Source organism: Mixophyes fleayi, chromosome 1, assembly GCF_038048845.1.
Source record: "Mixophyes fleayi isolate aMixFle1 chromosome 1, aMixFle1.hap1, whole genome shotgun sequence".
NCBI lineage: Eukaryota > Metazoa > Chordata > Amphibia > Anura > Limnodynastidae > Mixophyes > Mixophyes fleayi.
The window spans coordinates 168826055-168853805 of NC_134402.1; the positions used below are offsets into that span (position 1 = coordinate 168826055).

At 37.4% G+C, this 27751-nt stretch overlaps 1 protein-coding gene and 1 long non-coding RNA gene across 6 annotated transcripts in view; one reads left to right on the forward strand and one right to left on the reverse strand.

Annotated features, from left to right (window-relative positions):
• The window catches only part of EPHA5 (EPH receptor A5), a 279079-nt gene that overhangs the window by 132868 nt on the left and 118460 nt on the right, over positions 1 to 27751 (forward strand). The gene's annotated exons all lie outside the window — the stretch shown is intronic.
• Positions 372 to 26562, reverse strand: LOC142144605 (uncharacterized). Of its 3 annotated transcripts, none has more exons than XR_012689747.1 (5): positions 26421 to 26562; positions 19002 to 19117; positions 17139 to 17328; positions 13456 to 13551; positions 372 to 1037 (listed from the first exon to the last, which is right to left on the reverse strand). It is a non-coding gene; the product is annotated as an uncharacterized LOC142144605 (long non-coding RNA). The 3 variants fall into 3 exon arrangements; XR_012689746.1 differs by having other exon boundaries at positions 372 to 1040; XR_012689748.1 differs by having other exon boundaries at positions 372 to 1040; positions 18997 to 19117.

Here is a 27751-nt window from a genome sequence, read left to right on the forward strand (position 1 = left end):
TTTTGTTTTTAAACGGATAAATTAATTGGATTATAAAAAAAGTCAGATAATGGAACCAAAGTAACTATGTATTTTAAATACTGTTCATAAATAGGTATGTGTAGAACATGTGTGTACTGTACTTTATAGTATGGCGCTATGATACATGTTTTTTTATACAACTTTTTTGGTATAGAGTGACAGTCAATAACGTACTGATGTATAATGCTATTATTTTTATTAGTAGTAGTAGTAATAATAGTAGTAGCTTTATTATTATGTATTTTAGAACTCAGCATATGGTAAGTTAGTTTTGTAAGAAGAAGAACCCATTTAAACTGCTTCTAGTCAATGTAATGGTTAAAAGACAGCATATACAAATGACAACAACAAACAGAATGCATGCTTTTATTGGTAATAATTTGGGTTTTCCATACTGACAACACATAAGTAAAACACTGGTCTGGAGTCCGTGCCTGGTGAAATAAACAGGATAAACATTGTATCATTGGCAGTCCATGGTTGAAAATAGGCATATCGTTTTATCAAGGGGGAAATCACTGCGGGTTGTATACTAGGGTGCTACATCTGCAATTAGTATATGCTTTACCATTTTTAAATAGAAAACTTATATCAATGGAACATTGCATTTTCTTTTCTGTATTTCCCATAATTTGCTTTATTTGGGTACCAAATTCAGAAAACTATTATAGGGACCAAATCCAAGAGATCCTGTTACCTACCTGCATCAGGACTCTGTATTTTTAATTAAGTAGAATTCCCTTTTAATTATCATGTTACATATTTTGCATCCAGGCAGTTTAAAGCTGAGCTGATACAATTACCTAAATAAAATATTTTAACAAATAAGATGACTATAAGTATGTACTTGCTAGAGTCCGCAAAGCATCTTTTCCTCCCAGGATTATTGGCAACTTGGTCCATACACCCAGATGTCACACACATTATATTTTATATTTCATTTTATTTGATAGCAGACCTGTTCCACCTATATATGTTGTGTTGTAAATCAGGTAAAGAAATACTGGAGCAAGTACCTGCTGAGAAAGTAAATGTAACAAATGTAAACAAGTACAGTATATTTGGTAAAAATCTATTAATAATATTCACAAGTATATATAAAACTTTTATGATTGTATCAGAACTGGCATAAAAGTTATTATTGTTCTGTGAAAGTAATGGAATTTAAATGTGTTGCGCTTATACTTTTTCCATAGGTTCTTACAGGTATTTTAACGTGTTGAAAAAATATCTAGAACAAAAGTTCTTTTTTTTTATGTAGGAATCTTATCATTTAATTAAAGAAGTGGATATTTATTTGCAGGTAAGTGTAACAGTTGGGTTGTGTAAGAATGGACTGAAAGGATTGCAGGTTTGCCAGTAGTGCTTACCAGTATCCATCAGAGCAGATGTGGATAACCACTTATCTGATCAAATTACAATGACCTTACGTTTGGTATTAAATAGAAATTGTCTGCATATATTAACCGTTTTAGTGCCATCGATGAATGATATATTTAGTTGCCTGTCCCCTGAGCACTCTCATACCATTCTAAATTGTGGTCAATAGCTGCAAGTTAGAACTTCAGTGAATTGAGGGGCACCTTGTTCACACATAACTAGCAATTGGTTAGATAAAGATTGCTATCGCAATGTATCACCCAGTGATAGGCAGGAACCTGTGTGTCTATTAAGACCAAGATCATCTCTGTAACACTGCTCCTTGTGTTAGACCATGTATTCCCCTGAGTTTAATTGAATTTTTTACAAAAAAACTAAATGTTATTTTCATTTTCCCCTCATAACTTAAAGATATTTACTTGACTATAGTACCAAAAGAAAGCCCTGTCTTTCCCAAATTCACTCAGGTAGAGTAAAAAAAATAGAAGTGTATTCCCAGCAAAACCAACACTGCACAGAAAATGGTAAGGCCTTTACAAGGTACAATTTGGCAAGTGCCCCTGGCACTGAAAAGGTTACGCTATGACTTCATGTATGCTATTCTCCCATTATCAGCCAACCTGATTTATTAACCCTACTAGAACAAATTCAATGCTTTCCATATTAATGCGATTGGATTTTGATTGGCTTATTTTTTTATTTTTTGTAGAATGGCTTTTCAATTTCATTGAATTGAACAAATTGATCAACCAAAATCTGTCTTTGATTACCATGTAACTCAAGCGTAAAAAAATATATATACAATACTGTGCAAAAGTTTTAGGCAGGTGTGGAAAAAATGCTGCAAAGTAAGAATGCTTTCATAAATAGAAGTGTTAATAGTTTTATTTTTACCAATTAACAACATGCAAAGTTAATAAACAGAAGAGAAATCTAAATCCAACCGAAGGACCGAAGAGAGGCCAATAATGAGTGTCTGCAGGCAACAGTGAAGCATGGTGGAGGTTCCTTGCAAGTTTGGGGCTTAATTTCAGCAAGTGGAGTTGGAGATCTGGTCAGGGTTAATGGGGTCCTCAATGCTGAGAAATACAGTAGGTTACTTATCCATCATGCCATACAATCATGGAGGTATCTGATTGGCTCCAAATGTATTCTGCAGCAGGACAAGGACTATAAACATACAGCCAATGTCATTAAAATTATCTTCAACATAAAGAAGAACAAGGAGTCCTGGGAGTAATGATATGGCCCACACAGAGCCCCGATCTTAACATCATCGAGTCTGTCTGGGATTACATGAACAGACAGAAGGATTTGAGCAAACTTACATCCACAGAAGATCTGTGGTTAGTTCTCCAAGATGGTAACAACCGCCCTGCCGAGTTCCTTCAAAAAACTGGGTGCAAGTGTACCTAGAAGAAATAATGCTGTTTTGAAGGCAAAGGGTTGTCAATCCAAATATTGATTTAATTTAGATTTCTCTTCGGTTCATTCACATTGCATTTTGTTAATTGATAAAAATAAACTATTAACACTTCTGTTTTTGAAAGCATTCTTAATTTGCAGCATTTTTCCACACCTGCATAAAACTGTTGCATGCAAAAGGCAAGCAACAAAGCAGAGGTGATGGAGGCTGTTTTAAAACAGAACATTTTGAGTTGGTTTATTAAGTAAAGAAAGTGCTGTAAAATGAATGACACTGATGCATTGCTTACAAGCTTGTTTTAGAGGAAGCAAAGCCAAAGATTTGATCTTCAGTGGGTTGATTGCAACAGGTAGGTTAATAGAAACTGTATATCTATCATGTATATATTACATTTAAAACCTGCTTAGCCTGGTCGAGCCTCAAAGATTTATTAATATTTCATGCAAGTCTTAGAAAGTTATAGCTTTTTATTTTAGCAAAGTCATTAATTTTTTAAGTAAAATTATTAGCTCCTTTTCTTTAATTCAAAAAACCCTGGGAAATTTATAGTTTTTTTAAGACATTGCTCACAACTTCAATTTTCAGCAAGTGACCTCCATTAATCCTGGTTTCGCCCGCTTCTAAGACTGTTGCTATGAGAATGAGAATACTGACACTAAGCATATTGAAGTAAACCGAAAACAAATTAGTAGTAAGAAATAAAGTTTACATCGCAAACCACTGACATGGAAACTACACTTTTCCAGCAACACATTAATAATTTAACAAATAGAGATATGTAAATATATTACAAAACTGCCCTGGTAGCAAATTTACAGGTAAAAAAAAAGCAAAAACAAAACTGAAGCAGCCAATTATTTTAATTTAGAAAGCTTCAGAAACCTTTTTTTTTTCTTTTTTACTATAAATGTTTCATAAACTTAAACAATGGGGAAACTCAAAGTAATGTTTCAGCTCTCAGATTTTTAACATAATAAACTTCCGACTGTACTTGCAGAATGTGAATGTGGAAATGAAGACATTTCTCCACACACACAGGCTTCAAAGGATATAAAAGCATTTAAAAAAAAGAAATAAATGAAATATGTCAATCAACATTATTAGCATGCTCTATGTAAGGTAATAAGTCCAGTTGACTGAAAAAGGTTAGCTCTTTTCCTTAATAACAATCCCTAGCCAGTACAACAAAAGATTAACTTTACCATGGCAACAAATGGTATATTGCAGACAAACTAGACTCCATATACAATATGCACTCCATGTGCAGAGCCTTGGTTTTGTTTTGGTGTGTCTAGATATTCTGCCCTGCGTACATCAAAGGTGTACGCGGCGCCTACCCTCTACTCTCGGGAGATGCTTCCGCAGACTGGAAGTGTATGTAGGTGCGTGAAGCGGTGGTAAGGATCCGAAGAGGCACAGCGGGCAAAAGTGTATACCTTGCACAAAATCTGTAACCTCTACACCTCTTTTATTTCATCAAACTTTTTCTTTATTCCCCTAAAATACTGCTTTTTGTAGCCTCATTTATGGCTTAACATAATAATGTGAATGAGGGCACTGCCTCTATTACACTTTTCTGTGTTTGCAGCTTTGTTTTACAGTGAGCAACGTGCACCCAGAAATGTACTTCTCATTGTGCAACTGAAGGGTGCAAATCACTTCCCAACAAAAGTGTAGGATGAGACCTAGGGCTAGATTTACTAAGCTGCGGGTTTGAAAAAGTGGGGATGTTGCCTATAGCAACCAATCAAATTCTAGCAGAATGTACTAAATAAATGAAAGCTAGAATCTGATTGGTTGCTATAGGCAACATCCCCACTTTTTCAAACCTGCAGCTTAGTAAATCTAGCCCCTAGTCTCCATCGGCTTCGCACGTAAATGTGCTCTCTCCACCTTTTATCTCAATGCAAAATTGTTAGTTCACAAACTGAAATGTATTTCCTGCCCTCTTTCACAAAGCTAAGACCACTATTGCGCCAACCCTACTTTGCAAGACATTCCCTCACCCCATCATATTCCTATTGGCCTGTGCAACAATGTTCTCTTGCTCCAAAGACATTTTGCTTTTTGGCATGGCACTGCCAAAGGGAATGTTGAGCTTATAAATGAGACACAATAGTGCTTAGATAATTATTTCTAAAGCAATCTAAAAAGTTTGTCGGTTTATATTATTGTGAGGAGGTATATGTTGTTTTTTTAAGTAGCATTATTATATGTATATCCCTGAGTGCTGCCTCCTTAAAGAGAACTCAAGTAGCCCAAGGAAGGAAACAGGGTCAGTTGTTCCTGTTACATGAGTGTCAAGCTACCTTACCCATACTAATTTATATGATCTGCGGTAAAGTGGATATCAGGGTTTATCCTAATGAACTACATTTCTAAATTGGTGAGCCTGTTCAGGTCTTCCAGCAGCTTTCAGTGCTGGACAAGTATTGTTTTACGCATGGTTGAAATAATACCAGTGTTTTTTTCTAATACACATGCTCACTTTAAAGAGCAAGTAAAGCCACTATTTGACATCAATATGTATTTAGGCGCTGCATATTACTCAGGTAAATAATGTACATGAAATTACAGGACCGTTTAAACTTCACTAATTATGTTCATCATGTTCTCTTTACACCGTTTGTAGCAGATTGCTATTTTACGAGGGAGGTATTTCAGAGCAAACAAAAAGTGAATGACAGAGCCTGCAGGCTTACTTTGCAGAAATGTACTGTGTGGGTTCAGAGGCGGAACTAGCGAGCTGTGGGCCCTGGTGCAGGGATGCGGGGAGGAGGGAACTGGTGCCCACAGCTCGCTAGGTCTCCATGCATCAGGCCCCATTATCGCCATGTGCCCTTAAGCACCGCACCTGATGCACCAATGGTAGTTCCGCCACTGTGTGGATTAGTAGATTCATAAATAGGTACAGTGACAGTGATGTCACAGCCACTCAAGTCACTGTAGCTCAGATTATTAATTTACATCAGACCCTAAAATAGACCTAAAGATGTGAAAGACGCTTCAGTTGTCGTTAAAATACTGGGTAATACTTTAGATAACATAACTGGAGCAGAATGTTAGGTTAATATTGAACAATATATTTCACATTTATGGTTCATATCTGAAAACCTAAATTTATGTATTTAGTGGTCAATTAAGACCACTTTACGTTTAAAGTAGGATCTAAACTTTTGACAACCATCCCTCATAATTTGTACTTCTGCGAGAAGCCACCCACCCCTAGGAGGGGCAAATGATTGTCCAGGTAGCAGCTGAACCTAAAGAATTACCAATTCAATTGTGTGCTGTATTAGTTACATTATTCCATCCATAGCACAGAATGCAACGGATGGACATGATGCACCAGCTCTGGAGTGCTGGAACTTTTGCACTCAGGTATCGGTCACGAGGACCATCATCGAAGTGTTAATGGTTCGTGTGAAACTACTTTCAAAGAAGGGTTTGTCGAAAAAGTGGACAACCATTTAAAATCTATGACGAGGAATACAAGTTGCAACTAATTTATGCATTATAATTAATCCCTATTCTTGTATCATTTGGGAGTGTTTGCTCTCAGTATGTGATCTTTTACTTATGAACCAGAGAAGAACATATCTCACATAAGTTAAACACACCTATGTCAATAAGCCCTTAAACTGTATTTGCGTATCTTTTTTATATTTATTAATGTTGGCTTTTATTTCAAACAAGTCTACTAGATTCTTTTCAAGGTCGACTATCTTTTTCCTCTTTCTTTAATCATTGTGCTGCTCAATAAAGTATGTATCTGATACAGCATTCATGGTGTTTCACCTTCTGTGACCCATACTTCTTTTTAGATTCCTCTTACCGTTTTATCCTTGATATCTTACTATGACTGTGATGGTCTCATGTACACTGCTCAAGGCTTTTTACTTTCTTACTCTTTTATCTCAACATCTTATTGAACCATTTGAAGCTTTTATCACTGTCTAAATTTTTTTTCTTTAAAACACTTTGTACTATCTTATATTAACTATTCATTGTATCTCATCCTTCTGGTCTGTATGTGTATTTATATAATTATTATATAATAATTACATATAATAATTATATATTAAGCAACTTGCTAACATATTGCAATGTTTAGAAGGATATATTTATACAGGCCTTTCTACATATATTTATGTCCCTTGTACAGAATTTCCCACCCTAAGTTAAGGTAACATTAGATTCAGTGATTAGTTTTTGTTGATTTTTCGACCGCAGTGTTTGCAGAACTTTAAACATAATTGAATATTATTAGAAAGTATCACCTGCTCGAATAGGTAATGTCGTTATTGACACAGTATTAGTTACCCAGTTAAGCAAAAAAATTGCTTCATTTACTCACAGAGATAAATTGATCAAGCTGAGAGTTCCGGCGGGTTTGAAAAGTGGAGATGTTGCCTATGGCAACCAATCAGATTCTAGCTGTTATTTTGTAGAATGCACTAAATAAATGATAGCTAGAATCTGATTGGTTTTTGGATCCCGCCGGAAAACTCTCAGCTTGATACATTTACCCCAAGGTCTTTTAGAAAGGCAGACATCACTTTACAATGTAATTATTCAAATTCAGTTTCTGTTTTAGTTTTAAACCACAGTCAAAATATCCAGTAGCAGGTACAGCCTCCAAATTTTCAGTTATGGATTGGAATCGGTACACATCAGATCTGTGTCCTGGTTCATCGAGCCTTAGAACCACACAACATTTAGCTAAGTCCGGTACAATCAGCAGGCAGACACTATCCTCCTACCCTGAATGACTTGAACTGGACTACAACTGACACAGAATGAAATGACTTCCAGACATGCCGGCATCAGGGTTACTATAGAAATACTGCAATGTCATTGGATGACACTAGGAATTGCCTCCATGTGGTGACATACTCAAGATCTCTTCTGAATCAAAACAATAAGAGGTTTAGGGGTAAATGTATCAATATGCGGGTTCTTCAACACCCGCGTGTTTAGCCTCTTCCGCGATTAAATTTCAAGCGGCGCTGCATTGTAAAGGGAAGTTAACCCTTTACAATGCAGCGCCACTTGAAATTTAATCGCGGAAGAGGCTGAACACACGAGTGTTGAAGAACCCGCATATTGATACATTTACCCCTTAATGTTGGCTAACATTATATCACTGTGGCATGTGATCTTACAAAGCTGTGGTGGGCCTATGTGAGGTTTCCATTGCACCTCTGGTACAAAACAAGTAGATAAAATCAAATAAGTGAATGAAAAAAAAAAAATCAAATAGTAAAAAGTCTAAAAAAGCACATTACAATATGTATGTGTCTCACTACAACTCACTTTTTTCCAACATAATTTTGTGTCAATGTTCCCCCAAACCATAGAAAAGGAGTCATTGCCCCAAGATTTGCCCTTTCACCATCCAGCCCGTTCTTCCTCTATAGCCCTGGTCATTAAGTAGTTATTCATGCAAATCACTTTATCTCACAAATGATTATGCATATTTAATAAAATAACTTTAGTTAAAAAATGTAGTTTTGATTTGTTAAATATTTACCAAAGTAAAGTACATAAGGAAACAATCAGTAATAAACTGCAACATACAACAGGTTGGATAAATATTTTACAGTACCGTATTTTCTGTGTTTATATCTTATCCTTCTCTCAGGGAATGTGTTTTAGTGTACCAATACTAAAAATGTTAAACCTGGCCTGTCATCTCCTGTGTTTCCTATTGTTGTAAATCATGTCTTATTGCTTTACTGTTTACTTTATTGTTTACTGGCCCACTGTGCCAAGAAAGGGCACTGACATCATCAAACTGGAATTAACGTTTCATCTGGCTGCCATATTGACAATTGCAGTGAGGTAACTAGAGAGCACTTGGAAATACATTCGCTATGAAGATTGCTTTAACTGTTCATGTAATATTGACGACATTTTTCAGAGTTACAAATATTTAAGCAAAGATTATATTATTTTTTAAAAACCTATAACACATTTGCACATAAAATCCTATTACAGATGGGTGCTTGGCAATTTCCATGTTCTTCCTTTTGCATTTCTGTGTGCAGTCTAATTTGAAATGATTGGGGCCATAGTGATTGAATGAATTTTATCTTTGTTGACGCCATCTAGGAAGTTTTACTCAATTAATAAGAATAGAATGGGTAATGATGAACATTGTAATTAGTGAGTGTTTTCTCTGCATTTACCTTTATAGGCATAACGTATTGCTTTAGTAATAGACGCATAATGGCATTTTCCAGGACTTTCAGGGGAGGGCTCCTGATGTTGAAGATTTAGCATCTTGAGCCATCCCCTCAACTTATGGCTAAGGAATAGAAGGAATAGAAGAGCACTGGCAAGAAAGAGGAGACCTCAACTGCAGTTCGGCTGTCTCTCTGAGTGACTGCCACCACTTTGATTTCTGCAGTAAGTGTAACCAGTGAGAAAGGTTTAAGGAATTCTGTCAGGGGCACTAGCTGCCCAAGGTCAGTGTAAGACCAAGGGGGTATATTTTCTAAACTGCGAGTTTGAAAAAGTGGAAATGTTGTCTATATCAACCAATCAGATTCTAGTTAGCATGTATTTAGTACATTCTGCAAAATTACAACTAGAAGCTGATTGGTTGCTATAGGCAACATCTCCACTTTGTCAAACAAGCAGTATAGTAAATATACCTCCAAGTGTGGTGTTCAGTGGAAGGCTACCGGGTGATACAGTTGATGTGCACTCTCCCCTGTTTGTGTCTTTATTTGCCCAGTTAGATGTACTGTTTTCACAGGATACACAGCTGACAGACTCTTGTTACAGAACTAGGGTCTCAGCTCGTGATATATCATTTTTTGTGTACATTTCTCTGCCATCCACTGAGAGCAGCTGGAGAGTGGGCGCCACTTTCCCATTGGTCAGCAGCAGCTTCAGTCACTGGGTTATGTACTAGTTACCAGCACACGTTGCTAGGCATGACATCACGGGTAGGAGGCCCCTCCAGTATAAAAAAACCAATAGGAAGTCTTAGCCAAATTGCCTTGATAAAGCTATTATTAGCGAAACAAGAGTCGGCTACACATGCACCGCCAGCTCTCTATAATCTATGCCACCTTATTTAGATATGTTACATTAGCAGATACTTACTAACCATTAGCGTGCTGCCGGGCATACTAATTAGGAGAGATGTATTGAACCGTGACAAAGATAGTTTTGTTTACTCGGAGTAAAAGTGCTATTATAGGAGGTATTTCAGTGTGATAGGAGGGTGATAAGATATACCCTAGTCACATGATAAAGCTTGGGGTTGGTTAATATATTTAAGGACTCTCTTAACAGGCTGTAACTATTTGTATAACGGCATAGACATATTTGATAGAGTTAATACAAAATATTGTGCATTTTGCAGTGCGATAGTAGGGGAAATGGTCATTACATTAAACATACCCAGTGGCGGGCTGGCCCCGGGGGGGCAGGGGGGGTGGGTTAGATGCCTATTAGGGCCGGGGGGTAGGCCGGCCGGCCGCCCCCTGGATGCAAAAAACAGTTTCTCCCCCCGCGGCCGCATCCGATGTCATCAGATGCGGCCGCGTCAGTGCACAGGCGGCCGCATCACATGACAGGGGATGCAGCCGCGTCATCAATGATGCGGCCGCATCCCCTGTAATATGATGCGGCCGCCTGTGTGCCCCCCGGCCATCCCTCTCCCAGCCCGCGCCTGAACATACCCCACTCACACAATCAAATTTTAGGCTGACAATATATCTTTATGGGTTCTCCTAAACTGACTGCACCTATTTAAAAGACATAGACCTTTTTTGTCGGGGATAATATAAAACATTCTGCTTATAATATTTAGGCAGCATTAATACCCTGTAAATGATTAATAATGTATAACACACACAAATAGAATTATATATCAGCTATATCATAGGGGCTTGTGGCGTGATATAGCAGTGTTTATCAGCTAGTCTTAACAGTTCATTTTTCTGGTCTTCAATTTCAATATTCACATTTTAATATTTCGCTAATTCTGATTTTTTTAAATTCTGTTTTTAAAGAATTACACAGAAGATTTATTATAGTAATATTTTAATGCATATCAATAAAGTTTAAAACATGTTTTAATAAACTGGTCCTCAGAGTGCCCCAGGATACACATTTTCTTTCTCCTTGTTTCTTTATATTTACTGGTTAATAAGTGTGGGTGCACCACTCCTATGATGATTGGTAATATGTTGGTTGATACAAAGCCTTGTGACACTTGATTTAAATCAACCATCTAGGAGGAGTTAGGTCCAGCTGGTGCGATATATTCCTCTTGTAAGACTCTTGAATGTGTAAGATTAGAAGGATGGTGAAGAATAGGTGATAACAGATTACTAGTTATGAGGAGGAAACTTGGAAGTGAACAATTCTATTGAGAACAATAGCAGGGTGCAATAACTATTCTTTTTAAATATTCTTACGTCACCTGTGGTTCCTGAGACTTTTCTTTGTTCCTGATATTTTTTAAAGTTAGTTACTGTCTATATGGTCATTTTATGGCATGTCTGTAGCATTTTGACTTTCCTAAAATGCTCCTAAGAAAATGCTGCTATCTTCACTACAATGGGATTTTAAAGAAAACATTTTTAGAAATGCATATGAGCCTTTCTTATTGTTTAGAAACCGTCCAGCACGAGCCTGAGAAATGAGCAATGTCTGATTTTCCACACTCGTGGAAGTGGCAAAAAGAAGAAAAAAATCTGCAGTGTTGTTTAAAAAAATCCAAAAAAGTCTGAACTTAGTATTAAAGTCTAATTCAACACAAAACTAAAAATGTAATAGTAATTTATTGTGTATCCTTTGAGTCTAGCGATGAATCTAATGGTCCAGAGCTTGATATTCTCTTTCATGGTTGAGCAGCTTAGATAATGGTAGTCAATCCACCCGTCCAAAGTTCTTGTCTGCATGATTGAGAAGTTCATGGATTAAGGGAGGGACTTTGATAACCTAGGACAAACTCTCTTTCCCTCATCAATCTTGGGTAGAATCCTTTTTGGAGATGACTTTGGGTACTTAAAAGGTTGTTGAACTACTGCCATGTCTCAGGTGTGTAATGTGATAGAAGCGAATATTAGCATATGACAGTTAGTATGGCTGGTTTCCCACTTGTGATAGGAAAACGGCAGTGACACTGCATGTAAATACTATCGCTCTTATGCTTGCAGTTGAGGGGGGTGGGTGGGAGCGTATAGAGGATACTCTACTGTCAGGGCCCTCTTAAGAACATCTTGGGCCCCCGTGCACTGCTGTGCACCGGGGCCCCTATATATACAAAAAAAAAAAAAAGATTATATATATGGGCCCTGCAGCCCAGGGAGGCCCGTCGGAGGCAGCAAAAAAAAAACCACCTGAAAAAAAAGAAGAAAATACTTACCTTGCGATCAGCTGGCGATCCGGCTCCCTCCATGGTCTCCTCCTCCATCGCGCTCCGCAATGGATGTCGGCGGGCGTTATGTGGAGACCATGGAGGGAGCCGGATCACCAGCTGATCGCAAGTATTTTCTTCTTTTTTTTCAGGTTTTTTTTTTTTGCTGCTTCCGACGGGCCCCCCTGGGCTTCAGGGCCCCCGGGCACCTGCCAATTGTGCCCAATGGGAAAGACGGCCCTGTCTACTGTTTCCCTTGCATTCACTTGTAGTGGACACAAGTAGATGGGGTCTGCAGCTTCCATTAATTGCCATACCTGTTTACATGATTTTGCAAGCTTTTAAATACTAGTAAAATAAGATTTTTTAACTCCAGTGGGTTATGGGCCGAGGTTGCAAGTTTTCCCATTGATGATCTTGCTGTCATTTTTACTCTGTGTTTACTGTTTTGTGAATAATACAAAAAATGATTGGTTTACAGATAGTTTCACTGCATATGGTTGTAGTTTATAGATAAGGCTTTCTAGGTAAATATCTAGGTAAATTATCAATTGTTATGGACTATGTAGTATTTTTTTAGTAATTTCACATTTTGTTCATTAATTAATTTTAGCAATCTATAATTAGCAGTGTTATTACACTGATTTGCAATTAACCGAGTACTCTTGTACATGTGATGGGAACTAACAGTTTCTTGTTGCCTAAACACATAAATGTATTTTAACTACTTAAGCATCAGATCATTATGTTATATGACACAACAAGTTGTATTACAAAGTGTTAAAATAATCTGACTGATGTAAGTCATTTACTTTGTATCTACAACCATATTACAATGTGTTGCAGAGAATGTTGCACTTCATAACAAAAGCCAAATACTTCTATTGTGCAAATGTATAGAATATAAATACTGTAAATGCACTAATTTATCCTTTAAACAGCCGCTATTTTGATTACAGTACAGATTGTTTGCACTTTATGCTTTTAGACATTTTCAGTAAAATGTAAGTATATACAGTCATTTACTCTTCACAAAGTTCCATATTTATTTATGTAACTTACTGCTGTAATAGATATAAATGGAAACATTCAAACAGCAATATAACAGTGTTAAATATTTGCATACCAAATAATAACAAAACATCTATTACAGATAGAAGCGTTCAAATAAACAGTTGTATAGCCAAAGGCAAATTATGAGCTGAGCTCACATAACACAACCACAACATCCATCAGCCACACACACCTGATACCGTTCCTTGATGCTTCCTTCGCTCTGACTTTTTTTGGGGGGCATCCTGAAATCTGTCCCCTTATTTCTTTCCTGCCTTCTCCCGACATCCTTTGGAAATGGTAAAAGGAGTTTAATTGGATAAGTACCCATATAGCATATATGGGATTAATATCTATAGCAGGTGAGCCTGCTTACAAGAGACTAGAGCAGTGGATCCCAAACTTTCTCAGTTCAAGGCACCCTTAGGGTCTCCATAATTTTATCAAGGCACCCCTAAGCCAAAGTAATTACCAAGTAGTCCCCCGCCTTGCTTACCACGGTCCCTGGCTGAGGCACCCCTGTGAAATTGCTGAGGCACCCCAGGGAGCCTAGGCACACAGTTTGGGAACCACTGGACTAGAGGGATTGTTATAGAAGCTACTTAAACTAACTTCCTCACTTTTTTCTCTGCTATTCCCAACACCCCACCCCCACGAAAAAAAGAATACAAAAAAAGTTATGGCTCCTGTTTTCTCTTCTCCAAACATCTGTTTAATACGTCTCACAAACAAACTATATCTGATGATTTATCCCTGGATACAATTTTTGCTATATATGCAATTTAATATGTTGCCCAGTGTGTTGAGCATTGTTGTTGATTCTAGAGAAGAAGCAAATTTTTCAATCCAGTCCAAATAAACTTTCATCTATCTATTTATATTAAATTGATTTATATAGACTTTCATAAAGCTACTATTGCTAAACTCTATAATTGTGTGGGTGTCGTCAATATTGTGGTTTGCTGTCTGCTACTATGCGAGATGAGCTGCTGTGCAAAAATAAAGTGTATATCTATTGTATTTTTATATGAGGTTTTAACTTGATTTCAGCCGTCAGTAACATAATATAAACAGATATCTCCTGCTGTCTGAACATTCTGTTTTCTAAATAAATAGTTTTACAAATGCATGCAAAGTGAGCTCAAAAGAACACTAAACAATATAATACTGTATACGGAGACTAGGGGCCTTGTTTAGAGTTTGCTAAGTGGTATGTAAGTCTATTTGTTCCACTTAAAAATGTGACTCATTTAAGATTTGTTGAACTGCCCATGCACAGAACTTCTTCCCATATTCCATAAGCCTAAGTTGAGTGTCTTTTATACTTGCGTCCACTTGCACTTGGAGAGGTGGGTCATGGACATACAGTATAGTGTGGAGAATCATGCCCATAGAGATGCTTATGATTATAACTTAACCTTTTAGGAGGCTTATCTTTGCTGTACTTTAGACCTGGTGCAGCTTTCCGAGTTGACGAATGTATGTTTAAACTAGATTTAAAGGTGCATGTGTATTAAAATACAAGCTAGTCAAAATACAATCATAGAAATGTGTAAAGATGTATTTTTGCTTGTATACAATAATCACCTTATTATAGTCAACTCTACTCAGGCCCTATTTATTTATTAAAGAGGTTGGACACATTCAGGGGGTGGGTGAACGTCGCTTTATGCAAACCACTCCCCTTCGGCTAGAGCACCAATGGGAGTCATCCCTGACAATAGATGAATGACTGCACTTCATTTAATGGCTCAAATGTTTTACATCCAAGGGAAAGTTAGGAAATACAGCTCATATATCTGCTCTACAGAATGCAGTATCAAAATATGCTTTCCATGTCTAGCCTCACTCTATAGGCTCATAAATGCTGATGTTGAAAAATAGTTAAAGTTGTGTGGACAAAATCTTATACTTTGTCCTCTTTTTTAAGCTAGCATTATAAGTGTTTTCAAAGCTTCCCTGCAACATAGAATACTACAGATGTATCACATATCAGACTGTCTTGTAATTGCTGTGTGGTTCTGCTGCCATTATGTGGCCCATACAATACAATTTCTCCATACGCTGGGCCATCTTTTCCATTGGGCACGATGGGCAGGTGGCCTGGGGCCCCACGGACAAGTGGGCCCCATAGGCAGGGCTCTTAAGTAGAATAAATAATCCTGAAAAAAAAAGATGCAAAAAAAACCCTTCAAGGGTCACTGAGCAAGTACATCTATCTATCTCTATATATCTATATCTATATTTTTATATCTATATCTATATATCTCTATATATCTATATCTATATTTTTATATCTATATCTATATATCTATCTATCTCTCTCTATATATATATATATATATATATATATATATATATAGTGGCCCCGGTGCACTGCTTTGCCCGGGGGCCCATAATGTTGTTAAGATGGCCCTGTCCATACGTAATGCTAACATCAACAATGGATACGTTTTACTTGGCTACAATGACTAACCACACAGTTTGCTGTTGAATCATTGTAAATATTTGAGGTTGTCCTGAGAACCACATTTTACATATAATGAACAAATATTGCCGATAAAATCATTAAAAACTTAATTAAACTTTAAATGAATAAATAGGCAGCATCTGCTGTCTAAGTGGAGGCAACTATCAGTCACTTGCAGAACAAAATGCAGCTAAATAACAGTGAACTGAAAGTGATTGACAGTTACCTTCACTGAAACCACAGATACTGCATTGTCTAATAATATCAAATAAATAATAGAAAATTTTCAGCGTGCTCCCTACTAAATTGTCAACCAATGCTTGACAGATGGGGTTCCTCTGGTGTAGTGGAAATTTGCCCTAGGCTGAAAAAACAGCCTGCACATGCTGAAAATCTCTGGGACTCTTCACACCACCCCCTGTGGTGTCACAGCCCTAGTATAATGGACAGGGGTCAATAAGACTTCTGCCCATTTGTCCTATAGTATAGAAACAAAGCACAGACACAATTTTAAAAGAGTTTAATTGAATAAATTACGCAACTATATATTAAATATATTATATTAAATATAAAATATAGATGTTTATTATTGCTTGATTGCTGTCCAAATTGAAACAATAAAGGAACGCTTCACAGGTTTATTTGCATCAAGCTGATTTAATAGGCTTTATCTGGACTAATTTTTGAAAAGTTGTGCAGATACCTATTTATTTAGTTTTCTTAACATGGAATATTGTCTGATTTTTTTTTTATTTTTGTCTTCCTTACATAGACCTACCCATTACCAATTACACACAACCCTATGTACAGACTTGCTCGTAATACATAAATATGTCATTTATAAATGAGGTACAATAAAATGAGCAAAGAATTAAAGTAGTGCATCATTAACACCTTACTCCAGCCCATTTACTCAAAATGTTTTTTTTCAGTAGTTTCAGAACATTTCCACAGATGATAGTCTGGCACCTTCATGCATATTTGGTGGTTTTTACCCCCAAATCGTTTCAGCTATGAAAAGAGGTCTGGAAAATATCACAATCCTTTTTTCAGACTATCAGTTTACCTTTACATATACTTACATTGTTTTTATAAGACTCCATGGGTTACCTATGAAAATACATTGTTTGTTGCAGTGCAAGACTTTTTCCTAACTACCAGGTGCAGATCCTCAGAACTCTCTTGGCCAGTTGTTTTAAGACATATCAACAAGAAGTGTCTTATAGAATATTTGCCCTAAACCAGGGTACTTTTATCAAATGTAACAATAACCTCGTCTCTCAGATACATATGCCCATTGCTTCTCAGTTCCCACTCTTGCTGATGAAGCAGCCCAGAAATTTATTGTTATTGTTAAATTTTTTAATTATAGCAATTATATGCATATCATTTTGTATTATACTTGCCTACTCTCCCAAATTTCCTTTCGGACTCCCGGGAATAGCAATGCAATCTCCTGAATCAAGGGCAGAGGCGGGCTTAATGACGCAATTCGCATCAATAAGCCCTGCTATGGATCACGGTGGGGGCAGGAATACAGTGGCGCGGCGATGGGACCACTCCCCATGTGTCAGCAGACCTCCTCTCTGGAAGATCCTAAAGGGAAGAAGGCAAAAGTAGGGAATAATGATATAGGTAATTATTAATATTTGCTTCTATATAATGCAGTACTTTGATTTTTTTTTTAATGAAATTTGTTTTGTATAAGTGTACTTAAACATAAAAAAATTAATACAAGGCCCCCTCTTTATATGGCCCACCCTCACTTACCACCAGGTATATCCTTTGTACAAATACACTAAAATATATTAATTCATAAGATCACTGTTTGTAATGCCAGCCTTTCTAAAAGATCAGTAGACAGCATGATTATGTCAATTCCTTTTGAGTTTTATAACATGAACTTTCTTATGTATGTTATTTCATTAAAAAAAAGTATAGCCTAATGATTCTTCATTTCCAGATTCCACTCTAGAATAGAGGTTACATGCACGCACCTTAAAATGTTATCCAGCTGATTTACTAAATCCTAAATGTTGAATTCTGATTTACCGTAGCACAAACCTCTGTGGTTCAAAGTGAGATAGTCACTGCAAACTGATATGGGCTATATGTGAAGTGTTGTGAAGCATTAATTTGTGGTATCAATAACAGTATGGACAAAAGCTTCAGTACTTCAGTAATTATTATTATACAAGTTGAGTGACCTGACTTATTTAAAGTAAAGCAATATTAGTTTAGGAGATAAAGCTTATCTGTGAGGAGTTTCTATGTTCTCCCAGTGTTTGCGTGGGTTTCCTCCAGGTGCTCAGGTTTCCTCCCACACTACAAAAACATACTGGTAGGTTAATTGGCTGCTATCAAATTGACCCTAGTCTGTGTTTCTGTCTGTCTATGTGTGTGTGTGTTAAGGAATTTAGACTGTAAGCTCCATTGGGGCAGGAACTGATGTGAGTGAGTTCTTTGTACAATGCTACGGATTTAGTGGCGCTATATAAATAAATGATGATGATGATGATAAAGAAAGTAGGTCCAGGCTGTGAATTAACTGTTGGCCTAATATTATTAACATTTATTCTGTTAATTACTGACCACATACGCTGTAATCCAATTGGAATTGCAATTTAATTTGATATGTGAACAATTTGATCACATATAAGATATTTCAAAAATCAACTTCAAATGGATTGTAATTGAATTGGCAGAACAGACTTCCATACCATATAATAGTTGGACAGCAACAAAACATGCCCTTTAATGTGTGCTCATCTAGATTGTAATCTAACCTGGTTTTTAATTCATCTGTAGCCCATCGGATCAATTGTTGACCATCTAGAATGGGGACACACACTGTGCAATGGGTGGTCGACTGCATGTGTGTAGCTACCATAAGCCCCAAATAAACAGGTCAAGCAAAAGACTGAAAACTTAAACAAAGGAACAAAAAAACAAACAAGTATGCCAATAATACAATTTAGACTGGCAAGATAAAGTACAGCAATCTGGACATACAAAAGCCCTAAACATCATTTACCCAACAATTTCAAATTGTGCCCACATATACCTGAGCGCAATGGATGGTAAGAGCTTCTATTGACTTTTTTTTTAATGCTAACTCTTTTTATCCACACTTTATAAACTACTGAAACGTAACAAAAATGTATAATATACTTAGTAACATAATAAAGCATTGTAAGCAATTCCGAAGACAAGCATCTATATTGACATGGTGTAGCAGAGCAATGTTCTGCACTATGTTTGCACCTCACCAAGTAGCAGATATCTGGCTGAAAACGATTTTCTGTTCTCCTGACACTGTTTACAACATTGTGAGGAACATATTCCAGTATGAGATCATTCTGGCATTTATGTTGCTGAAATGACTCTGGAACCAAGTTAAAAAATGTTAAATGCATTTCAATCATAAAGTACATGCAGCTCTAAAATTAATGGGACAATTTACTTCATTCCATTTCTTTAACACTTCAACATTTCCATGGCAGATAAAATAGAGTGCACATCCCATTTTCCTAAACAAACTAAATTACTTTAAAAGGATCTAAAACTACTCTTTGTCATTTAGGTTTATGTTCAAAAGTGTAATAATGACAAATGCTTCAAATGTTTAAAAATTGCAAATATAAATTGTATGGAACAGTGAAGAAAATAGACAGTGCTATCTGCACTTTTAAGTGGTGCCTTCCTTTCAAGGTCTATCACATTGATTACTTAAAAGGGATGTACATATGCTTTGAGGTAAATGGTGGTCATGATTTTTACAGCAATTGGCCAGGAGAAGAAAGTTGTTTCAAGAGGTGGAAGCAGCGCCATAGATGTCGGCATCTGATTGGTTGCATAATGCTCACAACTAGTGATGTGCCAATCACAGCGAGGCTGAACATCCCCTCCTCTGGCTCCCCTCATCAAAATTCTCCCCGCCACTCACTGTGTAATCCATCAATTTTTTCCACAAGATATGTGTATCTCCCCATTCACAATATGCTGCAGAGTTGTTAACAAGCAATCAATTATGTGAATCCCCTATTAAAAGTATTATTGTACCACGGTGAGATTCACAAAATATAAATATCCTGTTGATGAGGTCCACTAACAGATTAGAGAGCCACATGCTTAGATAACTAAATTTTTAAATGTCCTAAATAACTTACAAATAGCACAACCTTGTGTAATGTAATTATTAGCACTTCTACAAAGTGAGTCATTTATGAAGGCTTTCACATTTTTTTTCCAGTTTCAGATTTTTAACCAGTAACATTTTGATAACTGGCAAAAGAGACATTTATGGGGGCTGTTCATTAGACCCCCCAAACTATCCCAAGTACTAACCCTACTTTTATCATTAGTCACCTTACTGAAATTCTGAAAAGGTTAAAAGAAATATCTGCAACAGCGGCATTTTTACCAAAGGAAAGTTAACAACAAAAATATTTGGGGTTTATTGATTTGCAAGTGATTTCTTAAAGGGAATAAACTATGCAATTAGGTAACATGCATTTCATTAATGCATTAATTCAATCCAAGTAGCCACAAAAGTAACTTTGTAAGTTTGGTAGAAAAAGGTTGTAATTTTTGTAGGGTCTGCTCATGGACCTTTGACCTAATAAGTGACAAGCACAATGATTGAAAATGTATTTGTACAGTTGTGTGTAAAATTGTATGCACTATAAAACAAAGTCTAAGCCTTTCTGTGTTAGAACGGGAAAAGAGATAAATGTAAGAAAAAAAATCCTGTAGGCGTCATAGAAAATAGTCTATGTGACTAAAGGAATGTCCGGGTGACTCCCAAATTTCTGGGAGTCCTCTCGGACTCCCGGAAGAGCAGGGCATCCTCCAGAATCCTTTCAACTTAGTTTGTGAAGTGGTGGGGACGGAGCTTAGAACGAGATTCAAATGTCATTGTGACCTCGCTTGCTGCTGTTATAGGCCAAAAATAATTATGACCGTTTGGGGTGGGGCCAAATGGCATTATCCGAAACCCACATGCCCGCCTGCCCCTTGGATCTCCGGTTAGACAAATTGCCAAAGTTGGCAAGTATGAGTGTATGTACTAAATAAAAAATGGAGGAATAATTGGCTAATTTCCCTGTTTCCTCCATATTTGCATTCAATGTATTGTTATAAATGGCCATCTGCCAGGATGTATAGTTGGGGTGATGCTATATATGGTAATGTCATTATTTGTTACTCTCCTCCATGCACCAAAATCATCCACCACCTCAGAGGTGCAGGTGGTCAGTTCTGCTCCATTTTTAAAACAAAGCTGCATTGTATGTAAGAAACAGTTAATAGATATGATGCCACCCTGCTCCAATAACAGAGCACTGTGACTGCTCAATGCTACTATATAGAGTCCATAATGTCTAGGTAAGTGTTGTTTTGCAAATGCACACACAAACATTCCATCTATTAAATGCATGCATTCATTTGCTCAATAAGTGTTTAGGGAATCTAGAGGTCATTTTTTAAAAACTACAAATAATGGCAGGTAATTAATTTTGTGCTGTAAGTGAGCAAGTGTAGGACACACAGTTGGGCAGTGATTTTTTTTTCCATCCTATTTCGAGAGCTGTGAGACCTTGGAGGAGCAATCATATTGCTACAAAATAGTTTCAAAATCAAACCCCCCATGAATCAATTGTTGACAGCTTTGAATCTGAGTAGCACAGAGGGTGGTCAGAACAGCTGCTGCTAAATCTGCTATCGGCCTGTACTTTGCGACATGGACAAGTTGGATTCTGTGAAAATAATGTGAAGATGCAAACTGTAGTCAGGTTACCAGAGACAGGGAAAGACACAAGTTTGCTTTGTGAGTTTTCAAACAGCTGCACCTGTTATATGTAAAGCATCCATCAGCAGAACGCCATATTTGGCAAATGAAAGAAAATCTACTGTATTTCAGCCAATTAGACCTGTGCTCCTATTTCTAAAATTTGCATCCAATGGATTAGAGTGGGTCTGTACAACTCTGCTCCTTAAAGGTGAAGTCCTCCTTGCAGTTTCCTTCTATTTTAGCCTTTTATTTAAATCACCAGGCAGCGTTGTTCATTTTCATTGCCGTTCTATACAACGCAGATCTGTCAAACTATCTGCATTGGATAAAGTTGTATTTAGAGAGCATTTACCATGACAAAGAAAATAAACAACACAAATATATGGTTAAATAGCTCAAAAAGATGGTAGAAAAATAATTTGATATGTTTTAGTAAAAACTATAGAAAAGCACATAGCAAATAAATGAGTTGTCCGGAAAAATTATTTTTATGCAATGTTTTGCATATAACCACTTAATCACAGGCCTATCAATCAGTCATTCCTTTTGCCATACATGTGAATAATTATTTGTAGCCAAACATATGTTTTGCCTGGTATACTTATATTTAGAAAAGTTTACAGCAGTGTCAGGCTCTTCATTCATTATTTTGCCCAACTTTGGTTTAAATATACATTGTAGCAAGACACAGGCAAGAACAGGCAGCTGTAAGTATAAAGGTAACTATAGGGCTTCTGGACATGGGCTGTTTGGCCAGTTTGGGGGAGGTAGTTTGATTTATTAATAAAAAGAGTGGTTGAGGTCTTTTGTAAGTGTGTTAGGAGTTTAGTAGTGATAGGCCATTCTGCCCTAGGGGAAAGATGGCTGCTGACAGTAGGGTTCTTTGTGTTTTATGAAGTGGGAAGAGTGTCGAAGTGGAGCTTACATTTTTACTTCCATTTATATATTTACTGTAGGTTAAGATGGAATCATCACAGGAATTATGAGTTACTTGTGATATGCATTATTACAATTTATTCCCTTCTATATTTTAGTGCCAAATCTCAGCTGGAGGTAACCCAGTTTATATGTGCATACAGTCAAAGCTTTGAACATGAAAGTATTAAAACAAACAAAACACGCATGCAAACACACATGCACACACACACACACACACACACACACACATATATATACACAGACACACACCTTTTATTTGACTAAGATCTGTACAATTACTGTTCGTAGCACATAGTATAAAGTAAGTCATTTTAAATAAATGAGTGTTTAGGAACAGAAGGGAATTTAAAGGGAATATGCTCACAAACAATTTTAAAATGATTTTTAAACAAAAACAGTAACACTATTTTCCTATATCTTGAACCTTAATACCATATCATAAATATAATTTATTACCTCAAATATAGCACTACTAATGTTATTTTACATAGAGTTACTACTCCCACAAGTGGATATCAAATGTCTCTAAATTCTCTTTTATACTTTTTTATTTTCAGTATTTATATACTTTATTAATGATTTTACTTTGTCTATGGACCATATATCATTACTTCAGTTTACACATCCATGCAATAGATTTGTTTATCTTTGTCCTAACATTGTACAGACCATATTATATTGTAATCCCAAGTACAATACAGTCTTATTAGGTCTCACTTGCTGGTCTTTGCAATCTGAAAATCAATAAAAAGGATGGCATGCCATGGGAGAAACAAATTATAAATTGAAGTGCTCAAAAAAGAGTATTCCATACAATTAACCATAGTTAACAGAACATTAAAACAGAAGGTAGGTAGTGAACACAAAATATACAGTTACAAATGTAGAATGTATTTATCAAGACGCATTTAGAAATGATTGCTATTATGTTAGTTATTCTTTAATCATAATGAATAAAGATCTAATTCACAAGATTCCCCTGATAACTAGATTGCTACAAACTTGTCTATGACCTAGTAAAACAATTTACAGAATGTGAATGTTACATAGGGGCCTTTACTTGTGTTTTTGGACTTAGAAATTGTTCAACTTTTTCATGGGCAACAACAACCTCCTCTCCCTAACTCCATCTACCCCTCCTGCACCCAAAACCCCGCAGACACTAAGCAACATGGGTGACTCCTCCCACTTCTCTGACACCCTTGAACCACTCCTCTCACCCATCTCCTCTTTGTCTTGCCCTAATGCAGCAGTCCCCTTTTACAACTACATCTTCTATGCAGCCCTAGATGATGCTGCCCCTGCCACCACTCTTTACCTCTGTCATTCTAAGCCCCTACCTTGGCACTCCAAGCTCACTCGCTACCTTCAGGGATGCCACCTATTCCGCTGAGTGCCTCTGGAGAAAATCCTGCTCTGATGCAGACTTTATCCATTTCAAGTTCATCCTGTCATCTAAATATTCTGCTATCTCTCTTGCCAAACAGTCCTACTTCAAAGCTCTTATCTCCTCACAGTTCAACCCCCCCCCCATCGCTTGTTTTCCACCATCAACTGCTTCCTCCACTCCCTCCAATCTGTGCTGAATGCAGCATCACAACTAATTCTCCTCTCCCAATGTGCCTCTTCCACTATGCCTCTCTGCAAAATGAAGGATTGGCTCCCCATTCCCTCCAGAATACAATTCAAGTTGATTACCCTCACTTATAAAGCACTCTTTAATACCTCCCCTTCCTACATCTCCAACTTTGTCAAGAAATACTCCTCTACTCACCCAATATGTTCTGTCAATAACCTTTGCCTTTGCTCATCATCATCACTCAGGATTTTGCCCATGCTGCTCCCCAGGGCTGCCAGAAATCGTGGGGCCCAGTACAAATGAAATAGGCAGGGCCCCCCCGATGAACACCTTCCCCCCTCTTGGTGAAGTTCCCCCCCCCCCAAAAAAAACAACAAAAACTTAAGTTATGATATTAAGTGAGAAAATAACTATTATCCCTCATATCCCTCAAGAAATACAGCTTAACCCATTATCATACATGGAAGCCTAGTCTCCTACAAAATTCAGAGTAAAAAAAAATGTGATAATAAAATATCTTTAAAATATACTTACCCAGATGTTGCTGTTGCTGCTCCTTGCTCCTTATTCTTACAGCGGCGGCAGGAACATCAGTGTGATGTCAGGTCACACCACACCATCACTCAGGGGTGGATTGGGAACTTATAGTGGCCCTGGAAAAAATTCTGGAAGTGGCCTCACATGGGCAGGACCAAACAGTGGGCTGGTCCAACACAAAAGTAGGCGGGATTAACTCGATTATCCATAACCACATCAGTTATCAGTGGCAGGTGAGACTAACGCAACACGCAGTGGTAGTCAGAGTCACAGTAAGCAGACACAAAGAAAGGTTATAAAGTATTGTGCTACACCCCAAGTATTTATTAATGTAGAACTGAAAACTGCCATGTAAGAGGAGTGTGACTATATTGTGTAAACAAATAGACATTTGACACGCCGCACAGACAGGCCATGCCAGCCTCCTATCTATAAGAAAGTCATTCATTCAGAGGTCCATCTCCCCTTCCTATACCATCAAGCATTAAATTCTGTCTAAATTACTCCTCACGTGTGCGAGTATGTGGTAGTTAAATTATATTGTAATCTCCACAGGGACTGATATGCATGAATAAAATGCTGGTGTTCCACACAGATGTACAACATGTTCATAATATTTAAACCATATATTGTAAGCTTGCGGGCAGGGCCTTCCATATATTATAAGCTTGCGAGCAGGACCTTTCATATATTGTAAACTTGCAAGCAGGGCCTTCCATATATTGTAAGCTTGCTAGCAGGGCCTTCTCACCTCTTTGTCTGTTTTACCCAGTTTGTTTATTACTGTGTTTGCCCCCAATTGTAAAGTGCTATGGAATATGTTGGCGCTATATAAATAAATGATGATGATAAAGAGTTAAAATAATAAGTAAATGCTCTGAAGAAAGGAACTGTGAGTTTCCAAATTTGCAGGATATTCCATTCAATACCTAATGAATTTACTTACAGTACCTGCTTAAAAGTGACCCGGTAGAGAAATAAATGAAAGATGCCAGTGATAGAATATTGCAAGGACAGCAGCACTGTCAGATGTGAGAGTACCACTGTTCTGCAGTAGAATCAGATCATAAACATGTAACATGGTCTCATAACAAGAATAAAATCCTTAGATACTACCAAATAATGAGGATGAAATACAATTTTGGATGTTATAAGACATAGAAAGATGATGCAGTAGGCTGGCAAGCAGATATACTCCACAAGGAAATTCTGTTGCCAATGATGATCTGATATTAGCTCAGTACTCTCTCAGAGTGTTCAGTTCAGGTCACTTACCCATAGGAGTGCGCAGAACACTTCATTAGGGTGTGCACCCAGGGACACAGAGCGAGGGATACTCTGTGCTGCAGCTTGCTGCCAGAAGGGTGTGTACAGCAACTTCTAGGGGAAGGGTGCCTAATAGTGCCCCCAGTTCATATAACGCCAAACAATAGTGCCCCCAGTTCATATAACGCCAAACAATAGTGCCTCCAGTTCATATAACACCAAACACCAAACAATACTGCCCCCAAATCAATTACACCAAACAAGTGCTCCCAGATGATAATATGCCACACAGTAGTGTCCCCAGATAATATTCTGCCACACAGTAGTGTCCACAGATAACATGCCACACAGTAGTGCCACCAGATAATAATATGCCACACATTAGTGTCCCCAGATAATATTATGCCAAGTAGTGCACTCCAGATGATAATATGCCACACAGATGTGCACACAGATAATATGCCACACAGTAGTGCCCACAGATATTATGCCACACAGTAGTGTCCCAATTCAAATTGTGACACACACTACAAACACTAAAAACTGCTCTGAAGTCCTATATGTGAGTCAACTCACCTCTCACACTGATGTTGTCCATTCCTCATTGGGTAATAAAAGAGCTGTGAGCAGCCTATCTGTGATCAAGGATGTTGAGCTACATGGGATCTCTCTCCCTCCTGCTTGTGCTGCAGCCCACCCTCAGTGAAAAGCAGCCTGGTGATTTACTTCCAGGACTGCTTCACTGTCGGCCGTCGGGGCGCCCCCTTGTGGTCGGAGTAAAAAACAACATGCATTAAAAAAAACAAAAACGAATGAATGAAAATATAAGAGAGCTGCCGGGCCCCCTGGTGACCCTGGGCCCGGTACAAGAGTACCCCCCGTACACCCCTGATGGTGGCCCTGCTGCTCCCTACATTTGGAACTCCCCGCCCCGCCCAATCAGACACGCCCCCAACCTTGAATGTTTCAAATGCTCCCTTAAAACTCACCTTTTCACACTTGCCTACCTGTCCCCATCCTAAGACTATTCCCTCCTCACACTCCACCTACCCATTTCACTGCTTCTCCAATTACTAACTTAGTCCTCTTAATCTTAACTCTTACAAGTTTGGCCTCTCTACCTCCTATCTCCTCATCCTCTTTGTAATGTTTTCTTTAATCTAGTTGTGTCTTTTTATGCAGTTGCTTTCTCTATTCTTGTTTTGATTTTTACTGATTTTATTGTTTCTCTTGTCCCTTACTTATCTGTATTTTTTCAGTTTATTTTTTGTCGATTGTACGGCGTTGCATATAAATAAAGATGATAATCACATGGGTATGTGATGATAATAATGTTCATGGCTTTGTGATTAAGGACTTTTTTACACTTTTGCAATTTGATTTTGGGTAAAGCACTATGATTCACCTGGACAATACCAGGGGGAGGTGGGGGGGGGTTAAAATGTTCAGACATATTTAGAGTTGGGAGAGAGCGTGTTCTAGATCAGCTCTAAATTGCATTGTAAAAATAAATCTGTCCAGTGTGTATTACATGCAAAAACAGCCAGTATTTCCCTGCTTGCAAACAAAAAATGCATTTATACTCCTTATGTTGCAACATGGCTTGTCCAGGTGCAAATTTGCACTTTCTTTTGCTTTGCTCCTATTTATAAATGAGGCCCATTAGGTATATAAATCATATTACTAAGGTATATGAAATATTTTACTGGTCAACTATTCTTTGCAGTCTCCGTTACAATCATATATGTGACAAATATGCAAAACTATAGCATATCTTTATAAATGTGTACAGTTGTCCATTAATGGGCATACTATTCTTCTAATAACATCACACTCCGGGGTTTGTGATATTCACATTTATAACTGTATGTTTTGCATTTAGCAGCCGGCCTGCTGCTTGTTTCCTA